Below are 14,061 nucleotides of genomic sequence, written 5' to 3'. Positions count from 1 at the left end.
CTCGCGGTCCGTGAGTTCGAGCCCCACGTCAGGCTCTGGGCTGATGGCTCAGAGCCTGGAGCCTGTTTCCGATTCTGTGTCTCCCTCTCTCTCTGCCCCTCCCCCGTTCATGCTCTGTCTCTCTCTGTCCCAAAAATAAATAAACGTTGAAAAAAATTAAAAAAAAAATCATCTTTACTTGTATCTTTCAGGAAAAATTATTTCTCAAAGGAAAAAAAATAAAAAAATTAGAATTGCATGACATAAACTTTCTGAAAAACATATACGTAAAATTTATCCATAGTCTCACTATTTGTTCAACGTTTTGAGGGTTCATGAAACCATTCACAAATGTGAATCACTTCTCTACCTGAAGAGCTCAGACACATCCTTAACTTTGGTTCTTGAACTTCAGAGGAATCAAAATTGCAGAAGATTTAAATTATCTACTCATGAGAAACTGACCTCCTAAAGTTCTTAAAGTCGGTCGCAAATGGACGTTTAAATGTCACTGAAGGAATTTACAATTTGTATTGCAAAGCAATAAAATGAAGATGGAAATAAAAGCAAGAAAAAGTATCCTGAATGTTACCCAAAAGATTTTTTTAAAAAAAAATATTGCATTTCTTAGATTACACATGCATAGTGAAAAATATCTATCAGTTGTCACCTGGTGAAAGAATGACTTTGACTAAGACTTCAGAGGAAATCAAAGTTCATGTAAAGCCTGCCTCATATCCTCTGAAAGAGAATGTGGTGTGTTCGTTTATTGCCTTGTGATGCCAGATGGACTGGATTATGGGGCATGCTTTTCACCCATCTTACAAGACAGGCAAAATTCTGGAATATTCTCATTCAGCAAGAAATATTTTCTGGATATCTGCTATGTGTCAGGTTCACAACAGTGAGCAAAACTAAACATGATCCTTGTACCCAACAAGCTTGCAATAGTGGGGAGATAAATACAATAAAATAACCATCCAAATAAACATATGATTCAAAAATATTATATGAGCTCAGGGTGCTATGAGAAAGCATAACATCAGGGACTCCACTTTGACTGACAGGCATGGGGGGGGGTAGTGTTTAGGTCCAGATATTTTCTTTGAAGAGATCACTAACTGAGACCTGAAACCCTACAGAATATATGTAGTGGGAGAGGGAAGGGGAATGAAGAAAGACTATGGAGGAGAAAAATTTCCAGAGGGAAAGTCCCAGGTACATATGAGTTACTGATACTATTCCTAAATATGATGTTGGCAATGGTATGCATATATGTTAGACATGCGTGTATGTTAGACAATAGTTAGGCTATGTTATTTTAAGCAATTCTGTATCAGTTCCTTATGGCTGCTGTAACAAATTATCACAAGTTAAGTGGTTCAAAACAATATAAATTTATCATCTCACAGTTCTGGAGGTCAGAAGTCTAAAATCAAGGTGATGACAGGGCTGTGTTCCTTCGGGAGACTTGAGGGGGGGGGGGATCTATTTCCTTTTCCGGCTTCTAGGAGCCACCTCCATTCCTTGTGGCCTCTTTCTCCATCTTCCTAGCCAGCAACTTAGCTTCTTCTTCTTTTTCCTCTGATTTCCTGCCTCCTTCTTAAGAGAACCTTTGTGATTACATTGAACACACCCACGTAATCCATCTCAAAATCCTTAATCATGTCTTCGAAGTCCAATTTGCGATGTAAGATAACATATTCGCAGATTCTAGGAATTAGAACATGGACGTTTAAAAAAATCTTTTTTAATGTTTATTTTTGAAAGAGAGAGAGAGAGAGAGCATGAGTGGGAAAGTGGCAGAGGGACAGAGAGAGGGAGAGACAGAATCTGAAACAGGATGCAGGCTCTGAGCTGTCAGCACAGAGCCTGACACAGGGCTTGAACTTGGGAACAGTGGCATCATGACCTGAGTTCAAGTCGGATGCTGAACTGACTGAGTCACCCAGGCACCCTGAACATGGACATCTTTGAGGGGTCATTATTCAACCTACCACAATCTCTATATTTCCAAATATTTTAGGTATCTTCTGACTTATTCCTTAGAGACCAAGGTATCACAGAAGGTCATGTTTTTAACAATAGCCTAATGCACAACTCTTTATAGAAATTAAATTATCATATTTTAAAAGCAATGTACCATTTATATGGGAAAACTATCACCAATTATTAAATATATATATGTATATATGTGTGTGTGTGTGTGTGTGTATATATATATATATACATATATATATATATAATCACAGTCTCTCCACTGTGACAGTTACAAACTCCAAGGCCATCTATGCCAGCACAGCGCTCCTGATAAGCTAAATAAGCACAAGCAGAAAAGTGTTTTATATCATCGAAACAAGTATCCACCATCCCACTAGTTGAAAAAGAAAGAAAAGCCGATGGCTCTTATGATGGGGAAAAAGGTATATTCAAATTTCATCTAATACTTCGTTTCTCAAAAATTGGGATTGACCTTCGATGGCTTCTGACAGCATATTTTGCTCAGGTCTTTTATCACATACAGCTTTTAATACAATGTCACATTGAAAGTGACTTGGGATTTTTTGAAGATCAGGACCCAGAAGTAACCTTGGGTGCCAGAGACATCTACAGGGAAACAGAAAGCAGAGACTTCTCAAGGGCTAAAACTCAGAGAAATGATGGACTAACTATAGAATACAGAAGTTTCTAGACCATGAACTGCTTGCTTTTCTTGTGCTTTGTATAATAACATTATTTCTCTGCTTAAAAATAAGCCACTTTAGGGGTCTCCCCCACTCATCTAAGGAACAGTATTTGTTTTTATGCTTTTACATATAAATGCTCCTTTAAGCAGATGCTATTATGCCCATAATAAGATAAATAGACATAAGATCATTTTGCCAAATGACATGGCTAATAAGTGGCAAAACCAGGAACAAAACCATGGTGTCCTTAGGATGAGTTCTAAGGTATTTCCTACTCTCTCAGAGCTTCTTCTTAGGAGGTGAAGGCCATGAGGGAAGGAAAGGGTGGGTGGGGGGGTGGAAATTACAGAGGGGGTGAGGCAAACCATAAGAGACTTTGGATACTGAGAGCAAACTGAGGGTTGATGGGGGGGTGGGGTAGAGGAGAAAGTGGGTGATGGGCATTGAGGAGGGCGCTTGTTGGGATGAGCACTGGGTGTTGTAAGGAAACCGATTTGTCAATAAATTATATTAAAAAAAAAAGAGAGAGAGAGAGAGGGACCTCAGTACTACACAATATCGAAGAGGCTGCAAAGCTGCTCAACAGGCAAAGTTGTGGTTTAACTTACTAGGTAGGAAAATCAGCCTGGAAAATTTTATGTTGCAAATTTCTTGTTTACCTTATTTACTAATTAGCCATCCAGAACACTGGATGAACTGGTCAAACCAGTCAGAAGTATTTTAGTTCTTCCTAGCTGAAATTATTCTGGGCAATCAAATGACCACAAAACTCTCTGGGGTGATTTTTATGTAGATTTAAGCTGATTCCCATATTAAAGCTACACTCTACTGTTTAAATTAACCAGGAATATACTCAAGAATAAGAATGAATCAACAGTGACTATTTTTTAGTTAGGTAGAATTTATATTACTTTGATCATGAAGATGTAAGCTGAATATAAGATTCTGGAAGGGGAAAAATCATATTTTTGGTTTGTTGTATTCCCAAACACTTGATTGATTTTTATTAAAAATTGAGTAGTCAGCTTTGCTAAGATTCTAGTTGAGCAAAGTCATTACAGAGACAAGTTGGTTAACTCTGACCACTTCATAAACACTACACCTCACATAATTTTACTACACGGTAAACTTTCTAATAGTACTTTTTGCTTCTAAGAAATAACAACTTCTTGGGGCGACTGAGTGGCTCAGTTGGTTAAGCATCCAATTCGGCTCAGGTCACGATCTCACAGTTCGTGGGTTCGAGGCCCATGCCGGGCTGTGTGCTGACCCCTCAGAGCCTGGAGCCTGCTTCAGATTCTGTGTCTCCCTCTCTCTCTGCCCCTCCCCGGGTTGTGCTCTGTCTCTTTCTCAAAAATAAATAAACATTAAAAAAACTTTTTTTTGAAAAGAAATAAGAACTTCTTCAAGGTGACTTCTGAAAGGTGATTCCTATCTTTACTTTTCCCACTAAATTTAAAGATAAATGAGATATCAACTAGAGAATTTAATGAGTTTGTCTTCATTTCATTATCCCATCTACGACCTTATATAAGTATTTTCTGTGAACAATGTATCTGGCTGGCAAACAGTTTATGAGGTGGCATATAGAATTCAAGCATACATATAAGCAAATGCAATGAACTGACTTTTTGTTTGGAAGTTCATGACTGCCTTAGCATTTGGCATGATGCAGAGTAACTTCTTGTGGGAAGACCCTGCCTAGCCTGGCAAATAGATACGTTGTGCAGTCGCAAGATCACAGTCTCTCCACCGTGACAGTTACAAACGCCAAGGTCATCAATGCCAGCACAGTGTCCCCGACAAGTTACATAAGCATAAGCAGAACAGTGTTTTATATCGTCGAAACAAATATCCACCATCCCGCTAGTTGAAAAAGAAAGAACAGCCGATGGCTCTCATGATGGGGAAAGAAGTGTCTTCAAATTTCATCTAATACTTCATTTCTCACAAATTGGGACTGACCTTCAATGGCTTATGACAGCATATTTTGCTCAGGTCTTTATCAAAGGCCTGGTGATAGATCAGCTGTCATGTACCCGTTCCTCAGGATGTCTTTGTATTAAACTAATGGTCCAGCAGAGCAGCCAGTCTGACAGGCAGGTTATTTATTTGCAATCCGGTAAAAGAACTGACAACTTCATTGTTTTAATTGTTCATTTTTCATGGGCTGATGCATTAGCTCACCCGAACCTTTGTGCCTTAGTCAGAGAATAAACATATGGGAGTAAGGGCATCAGAATGACTGGGTCCATCTTAAAGTTCAAGAAGCCAGGGAGAGTCTTGGTGATGGCTGTGATTACCAGGGTCCCACAAGCATTTGGGGATTTTTTTTTTGTTTTTGGTCTTATCTCTGTCCTGCATCTCTTTCCTCTCTTTCAGGAAGACCTATGAAGTCAGCTACTGATCTGATTGTTTCTTGAAACAATGTTCCTTGTTCTCACAGACTTGCCAGAGGAGAAAGACTGGAGTGGGCCTAGAGTCTCCTGTCTCAGACTGGGGACTGCCAGACAGAGGGCCTCAGACTTCAGCTTATCAAGATATTGAGAGGAGACACAGCTCAGGTCAGAGGCTCTCAGAATCACCAGGAAGGTTTCTGCTAAATAAACATAGACTGGCCTCATTCTGTGAGGTTTGATTCTAGTTCAGTGACTGTTTGGTGAGGACTAGGTACGTATATTTCTAAAATTCTAGGATCCTGGCAAAGAGCCATTGAAGGAGAATTTAGAGCCACACCCTCAATTTACAGATAAGGTATCTAATAACATTGAATCATTTGCCCAAGGTCATAGCTGTTTGGCGGCAGGACTAAAACCAGAACTGAGAGGTCCCGACCCTCAGATCAATGCTCTTTTCATTTTCTACATCACATATCATTCCCCAGGAGCTATTTGAGAGACACTTGGAGGAAGTTCGACCAATAGCTTCTGCACATGCTAATGTGTCAGGGCACAATATGGAGGTGATCATTTTTACTGAAGGCTCATCTCAAATGCTGGTCTTCAGGGAGCAGAGGACATTTCCAGAGCCCAATTACAAGCATGAAGGGGATTCCTATTAAGGTACTTGGTCCCAAATTATATTATTACTTTACTATTTTTCCTTCACACTAAATTGAGAGCGCCTCTAGGGCAGAGGCAACGTTTTATTATTTTCAATGTGCCTCACATCTCACATAAACCAAGAACCTAGAAGGTACTCAATAAATCCTTGATGAATAAAAGAAAGAAGGAGGGAAGGAAGGAAGGAAGGAAGGAAGGAAGGAAGGAAGGAAGGAAAGCTTCTGTAGCCCAATATATGTAACTGTGTAAAAGGCTGAGCCTACCCAAAAGGAGAACACTGGATCCCCATGTGGCATGTTTATATATTCATTGGCTTATTAAAAAAAATATTCAACATTTACAATTGTTTACAGGGCCCTGTGCTTGGTAATGATGATATAAAATTAAATAAGACTGGGGCGCCTGGGTGGCGCAGTCGGTTAAGCGTCCGACTTCAGCCAGGTCACGATCTCGCGGTCCGTGAGTTCGAGCCCCGCGTCGGGCTCTGGGCTGATGGCTCAGAGCCTGGAGCCTGTTTCCGATTCTGTGTCTCCCTCTCTCTCTGCCCCTCCCCCGTTCATGCTCTGTGTCTCTCTGTCCCAAAAATAAATAAACGTTGAAAAAAAAAATTAAAATTAAATAAGACTAGTATCTATTTTCAAGAACCCAACAGACTAATTTAGGAAGATGTGAAAAATTGATACAGAATAATATGGCAAGTGCTCCAAACATGTTTAAAAAAAGCCTAAAGCATCTGAAAGAAGATAGCTTAACCCTATCATGAGGGACTCAGTGTGTCCTCAGAGAGGTGGCGTTAGAATTGGGCCTAAAAGAATGAATAGAAATTTCTTAGAAGAGAATGAATGAATAAAGCCTTTCATTAAAAGTGATTGGTACCTTTGCTTAATGGCTAGAGGGCAGGGTTTAGGAACAAGTATGATGTCAAAGATTTGTGTTGGCCCTTAAAAGTGTTTTTTTAATATCACATTGAAGGCTCAATCTGGTGCTCATAGACGACCACAGAAACATCATGATCAGACTGTTGACAGTGTGCATATTGGATTAGAGAATGGGAGCCCAATTGGGGGCCATTGAAGGCATCCTGAGAGACAAGAACATGAATTAGAGGGGGGCCTGGGTGGCACAGTTGTTTGAATGGCTGACCTCGGCTCACGACATGATCTCACGGTTCATGGGTTTGTGGGTTTGAGCGCCATATCAGGCTTTGCACTGACATTGCAGAGCCTGCTTTGGACTCTCTGTCTCCCTCTCTTGCCCTGCCCCTCCCACCTTTCTCGTGCTCCCTCTCTCTCAAAAATAAATAAAATTAAAAATTAAAAAAAGAATCTGAATTAGAGATCTGAAAAAAGAATGGCGATGAGGGGGAGAAAATATTTTATTTATTTATTTGAGGAGGAGAGTACTGGATGGCAGATTGTTTAAGAGACCAGAGAGAAGGCTCTGCTTGTAAACATTTCTTTTATTGTTTGTTGTTTGTTTGTTTGTTTTTGCCATACGGTGTCTCTCTTCCAGAATGGCCTCATATTCTCACATTCCAATTACAAATGGGTTAAAAAATATGAAGACATTGACTTGAGAAGGCCACAGCAGATAAGCAAATCTGAAGCAGCATGCAGCCATTCTTACACCTTTGATAACAGGCCTTTTCAGCTTACCTTGGCAATCACAGTACTGGCTGGAGAGGGCAGGCTGCCAGGGCAGTGGCATTGTAAGAGCTGTAGACTGGATGCACCAGGGGCTCCAGGCTGGAAAGCAGCATGAGCATGTGGATCAGAAGAGAGAGATGATCGTAAGACAATGGGACTGGGATAGGTCCTGGAAGCAAGTTCCAGCCGGTTCATTTCTTTTAGGCTTGCTTTCTGAGTATATGCTCATATGGAGCACACTCCCTAAGGAAACATTCAGAGTATTTCAGTTTGAAGTCAAAGTGATGATGTTCCTTGTTGGAATCGACACCTTATATACCACTGGCAACATGGTATCCCACTAGGACATTGATGGTGGTTGCCACCCTTTCATGGAACTTGGTGGTTGCCATCTACCCGATGTGTGGATCATATTAATTAATAGCTAGCAACAACATTTCGTCTTCATCAGTGCTCCAGATAAAAGCCAAACAATAAATCACAATTCTAGAACTTCAACATTTCAATTCAATGCTGGTGGATTATGTTAAGACCCACAGAAGAAATAAATCAATTCCAAAAACCAAGAGTTAATTTTTTCATGCCTGGTTTTCAATGTTCTCATGTGTTTTCTTCAGCTACTAAAAGGTGAAAATAAATAGCACAGTTACAATTGTGGATTGTTGTTCGGAGACTCTAACCTCCAGTGGATGTTCGGAATGCAGAAACTCAAGCTGAAAAAGAGAAAGAAGTTTGTAGAAATAGGAGAAGGTAAGAATCACCAGATAGCAAGTATGAGAAATGAGTGTCGTGGAGGCCTGAGGAAAGGGTCATGTTTAAAGAGCTGACATTTTCTGAGTACCTAAAACGTGCCAGACCTGCTCTAAGCCCTCCACCTGTATCATCTCCTTTAATGACTGAAACAATGTGAGGAAACAACTATTGTTATTTTCATTTTGTCGAGAAAACTAAGGAAGCTAAGGTGAAGTCATTTACCCAGAGCTTGCACAGCCCGAGTCAGCATTGATAATTCAGTATCATTCTCTTAAACATGACATTATTCTTCTTCCCAGGAGTTACTGCATTAACAGGGTAATATGAACATGTACTACTAGTTTATGGGTTCTTACAGAAGGTCCTACAGAAGGACCTCATTTCACAGAATCAGGATAGTATAGTGAGAAAAATCTGGACTGAGCACTGGGAGTTACCAATTCCTACCCATGTGGCTCTGAGAAAGTCACCTCGTCTCTGAAGTTCATATTGTATTTTGTCACTTCCATAGCTCTATTTAGTTTTAAATTTCAAGTAATTGTTATTATTAAAGTGGTCAGTAAAACATCTCAAATGATGGAAATCTAGTACATTCTATTTTAGCATGCAGGTATATAAACTGGCTATGCTATATTCAAAACCACAGTAACTTATAAGAAAGATCAGATCCTATAATTTTCTGTTCCTCTATGAAACAATTAGATATTAAGTTTGAGATGCGATGTCACCAATCATGACTCTTCTCAAGATCTGTGGTATGCATGTCCAATTTACGGAGTTAGTGGATTGTAACAATTATACATGATGTAAGTATTTCCCTTTGTAACGGTAAGGAAAGGTGTTAGTATTAGCCACTTAGAACTCACAGTGGATGATGAGCGCTATGGTGATTGGACAAAGAGGGGGCACTGACATAGTAAGCAGGAAACCCTGGAATCCAAAAGACTTGAGTGTTCATGCTTCCACTCACGTGTGTTAATACCCCCTTAAGTGCATATACAAGAGAAAGTTTGTAGAATCCAGGGGCAGCATAATTAATAGTAATTATTTCCTTTTTTTTTTTTTTTTTCAGATTTGCTACCAGAAGAGAGACAATTCCTTTTTGACTATTACCTTAGAGGGTTAATTTTGGGAATCCGTGTAAAATGAATCCCCAGTGAAAATTCTCTTCATATCATAATTAAGGCCAATGAACAAAAACAAATGATACTCAAATATAGTAATGAAACTTCTGCATCAGTGATCAGCTCAAACCCTGACCTGACAAACAGACGTCTACGTGGCTTTCCCGAATATTAGTCCCCTTTTATCACTATAGAAAAAATAAAGCTTCAAAAACAGAAACATAAGGGAAGCAGTTAATGCTACTTTGGATGATAAAATAAATGAAAATAACTGTAGTAGAGTAACTACATTCTTGTCAGCTCAAATCATAAAATCATTGCTTTTAGGTCGTGGCTCGTGAAAACAAATTCCTTTTCTTAACACCAGTATTTTACAGACAGATACCAATACTCACTCATAAATTTCTACTAACATTTTCATGCACCCAATTTGCAGTATTAATTCAATGCTTACTATGTGGCAGCCACTTAGCTTACTTAGAAAAAACTCAAAGTTGATCAGATCTCAGAGTTTTCTTTATTTCAAAGTCATCATTTTGTCTGAATTCCTGATGAATAAGAACAACAAGACGTTTGAAGAAAATTGGCCCCTAACTTTTGTGAATTTTCATCTCAACTTCAACTATGTTAACTGCCAACTCTCCAAAACAAACTCCAATTCAATTAGTAATAAAATATTGCAACTCTCTGTGAAGCTCTTTCTCTTCCTAATGGCAGTTTATTTGATCCAAAGTAAAGGACTGAAATGAACTACTTCCTTGTATCACTCTGTCCTTACATATTGTCCTGAATAAGCCACATTCCTTCTTAATAATTTGAAAGCATTTTCATTCGTGCCCTGGGAATGACTAGAAGAGCTTTTAATATTATTAAGTCTAGATCAAATCAATCCAGTCTAAATAGGGCATGGGACTAATGCTTCTTTAACCACTCCTCCTTCTGACCAATTATTCACAACTATATTGGTGGCCTTGTTAGAAAATCCTTGACATCTATGACCAGAGGTTCCAGGCACAGGCCACTTTCATACATTTTCCTGACAACCTTTGAACCGAGCTGCCAAGCGAAAGCTTACCATAGTCTTAAAATCCAAATGGTGATTCATTGTTTGCAAACAGAGAGACAGATTACCATTGTTAACTTGACCTTAGCCTCTAACTCCAAGTCAAAACTGTTTGAAAACATGGGCATCTTAACTAGAGCAAGACATAAATCAAATTACCCTCAACACCACAAAGAAATAAATGGTTGGCATCTTAGGAACTGTAAAGTGCCGTGGGTTTTCCTTGGAAGGTGAAGTTGGGACCGATGACAAAATACCCCATTACTTAATTGAGTTTAATAAAATATGGAGGAACAAACTTTGCCATGGTTTCAAGTAGTTTGATGGATAAGTAGGGTAATTCCGAGAGCTTGCTAACTGCACGGTTCCTGGGAATGAAGTTTTTCTAAGGTTATGATTGAGACCACAAACGGGGACTATCCAGTAACATGGATAATGTTGTCTTAATTTCCTTGCTGCAGCCAAATCAAATTAATAGATGATATGGTTTTAATGGGTTTACTTGTAGGATTTAGTGCAAGGCAGGAGTAGAGAGAGGGAGTGAAAAGGCTGCCACAGGGAGACAAGGGGGAAAGAATTTGTTCCCGAAAAGACAATTTTGGTAAGTGAAGGAGGTGTAGTGAGGTGAGGCAAGAGCTAAGGCCAGGCCAAACATGACCATCAAGTAAGAATTTTATGAGCATGGTAAATCTCATCATGTCACAAGTCAGACTGCAATTTTATTAAATGTTGGTTGAACTGAGTTGAGGCAGTGTGTGTCCACAACTGAGGAAAAGGAAGACTTGGAAGTTCAAATAATAACAGATCATTATTGTTTTTGGTATATGACACTAACTCTGCTTTTTCCAGTGAGTTTTAACTAGAAACTAGAGGTCACAAATAACATGAATATATAATTTTTAATGCTTATAGTACCCAGTTTTTAAAGCCAAGCTAAATTAAAACTAAATGTTGAAGATGTCTAATATTAATGAGATAGCACCAATCCTAATATTTTAGAAGTTCATCTTTATCATTTACTTTCTGCTTTGGATCTGGGAGGGGAGAGAACTCTGTATAACAGTCTAGAAATGTGTGACAATTCAACTGCTTTTGATATCTCTATAAAGGTACCTATTTTGCAAAACAAAATCTTTTCGAAAACTGTTCTAGAAAAAAAAAGCACTTTTCTACACAAACAGCACATAAGTTCTTCAGAGGATTCTACCCAGAATGCTCGGTGATTCAGTGTTGCCAACAAAAGATGATACATCCCAGAAGCGCTAGAGATATTTTTCCTTTTAATAGTTTGCCAAAGTGTAAGCTCTTGTGAAATCTGAAGGTTTTCAACATTGGCACAAGCTAGTTATTTAGAAACATATAAGCATATCTTTGGGTCTCTGGAGAATGCAACTTAATAGAAAGTGGCATACATGTGCACCTGTGGATGCTAACAGCATGGGTACGAAGCTAAAATACTGGCAGGACACATACTCACCCAAGGATACAAAATTCCTGTACCTCTTCCTGTCACCTAATCAACCTGCTGTCAAAAGGGCTGGTTGAAACATGAAACATTCAATAACTCACCTGGTTATTTTGCCTACACTAACTGGTCTGATTTTTTTCCTCTTGAATTAATTGAGTTCATCACCTGTGTTTGTGTCTGGGAATTGAGGTTATACCATCTTCAAGGACTGGAAATGTACAGCTTCTTTTCCACAATAACAATTTAATGTTTTGAAAGGAGCTACTTTCACAACTCAACACTAAAGTATAAGAAACACATTTGGGTATATGTTCATTAACTAGAATTTTATTCATTTTATTTTTTTATTTTTATTTTTTAAGTTTACTTATTTATTTTGAGAAAGAGAAAGAGAGAGTGCAAGTAGGGGAGGGGCAGAAGAGAAGGAGAGAGAGAATCCCAAGCAGGCTTCACGCTGCCAGCCCCCATGTGGGGCTTGAACCCACAAAACTGCCAGATCATGACCTGAGCCAAACCCAAGAATCAGAAGCTTAACCGACTGAGCTAGCCAGGCGCCCAGAATTTTATTCATTTTAAATGGTTGGAATCTATTTGACAAAAAAGAAAAGAAAATAGGAAAAAAAAAAAAAAAACGAAAGGTTAAAAGGTCCAAGTGTGATGCTCCAAGGGGTATGGCATATGTGGTAGAATTGCTCTGTGACTCCCATAGTTTCCTTTGGCCCCATTCAATCAAGGAGGCATCAGGAGGTCCCTGAGATAGACTGATGTGTAACACATGAGGTGACAATGCAACCCTAAAATGTCCATGTGGACAAGCTGAAAATGACCAATAACAAATCAACTTTACTCTCTCCCTTCTTTCCTTCCCTCCCTCCATCCCTCCCTCCCTCCCTCCCTCCCTCCCTCCCTTCCTTCCTTCCTTCCTGCCTTCCTGCCTTCCTGCCTTCCTGCCTTCCATCATTCCTTCCTCTTTCTCTCTACCTCTCTCTCTCACTTTTTATTTTTCTTTCTCTCTTTCCCACATAGCTTCTGTTTCTCTGTACTGCTCCAGTGCCTGGTAAATGAACCAACACTGTTTCTAGGCAGCTGGACATAAACTTTTCAACCACTAGAAAACGTCTTCATATTTTAAAAATAGTTTCCCCAATTATATTGAACAGTGTTTGACCCTCTGTCAAATTATTTCTTACCTGTCTAATACAGAGCATGGGAAATTTTATGCACAATGTCTGTTATGGAGAATATACAACAATTTCAAAATATTCATGTCAAAGGTTATTATACACAACTGATAAGAAATTACTACACACCTGGAATTTTATAATCCAAAATCACATTTTCAACACAGAAAGTTACAGCAGAAGGCAGAAATAAATTCAAGTTTATGTATATAATTCCCTTTCCTTTCTGGTTTGTATAAATGTGTTTTTATTAAATTATTATTTCTTAAAATAACATTAACACTCCCATATATTTATGGGAATTCGTCCCATATATTTAACTCATTTCTCTCTCACACAAAAAGCCATACCCATGCACATAACTAATTCATTTTTCCTGATTCATATGTATTTTTCTTTTCTAACAACACAGTATTTTTTCAAGTTTATAAATTGGCAGCTAACAAAAACAATTCTGCCCCATTTCACCAACTTTATTGCAAATATATTAGTTAATAACTAAAAATGGAATACATAAGACTGTAAAAATTTAGAGACGTCAAAATAAGAAATTATAGAGATACTTAAGTCATCTGATTCTTCTTGGTTGGAGTAGGAAACAGAAGGAGGGAGCTGTTTCCTCAATTAGTACCAGCCAGAGTCCAACAAAATCCCATCCCCAGTAAAGCTGAAATTTGGGTTTAAAAACATTCTATTCTAAAGCTTGAAGACTGGTTAACCAAAACTAAACCAAACCACACGTGTGCACACACACACACACACACACACACACACACACACACACAGGAATAGAGCAAACCACTAAATCGAAAGAAATAGCGATACTCCTAGTGCACCTAATGGTTCCTTGCCATTTTTTTTTTCTACATCTGAAATTTCATATTTACACAGAGCCAAAGATGCTCCATATAAGTAGGCCCAGAAACCACGTATAAAGTGTTCTATGCTTGAAAATACATCTCCCGCCCACTATTCCCTAAATTATCCCTTTGAGAGAAACTCTCCTTTGAGTCTCTGAATGTTCTCTATTTATATGCACCCTCCACACCCTGGAAGACATATTCAACTAACACTGAAGTTCAGAATCTCTCCCTTCCT

Source organism: Puma concolor, chromosome C2, assembly GCF_028749965.1.
Source record: "Puma concolor isolate L17-30 chromosome C2, mPumCon1.1.hap2, whole genome shotgun sequence".
In the NCBI taxonomy this organism is placed as follows: domain Eukaryota; kingdom Metazoa; phylum Chordata; class Mammalia; order Carnivora; family Felidae; genus Puma; species Puma concolor.
This window is presented reverse-complemented; position numbering follows the sequence as displayed.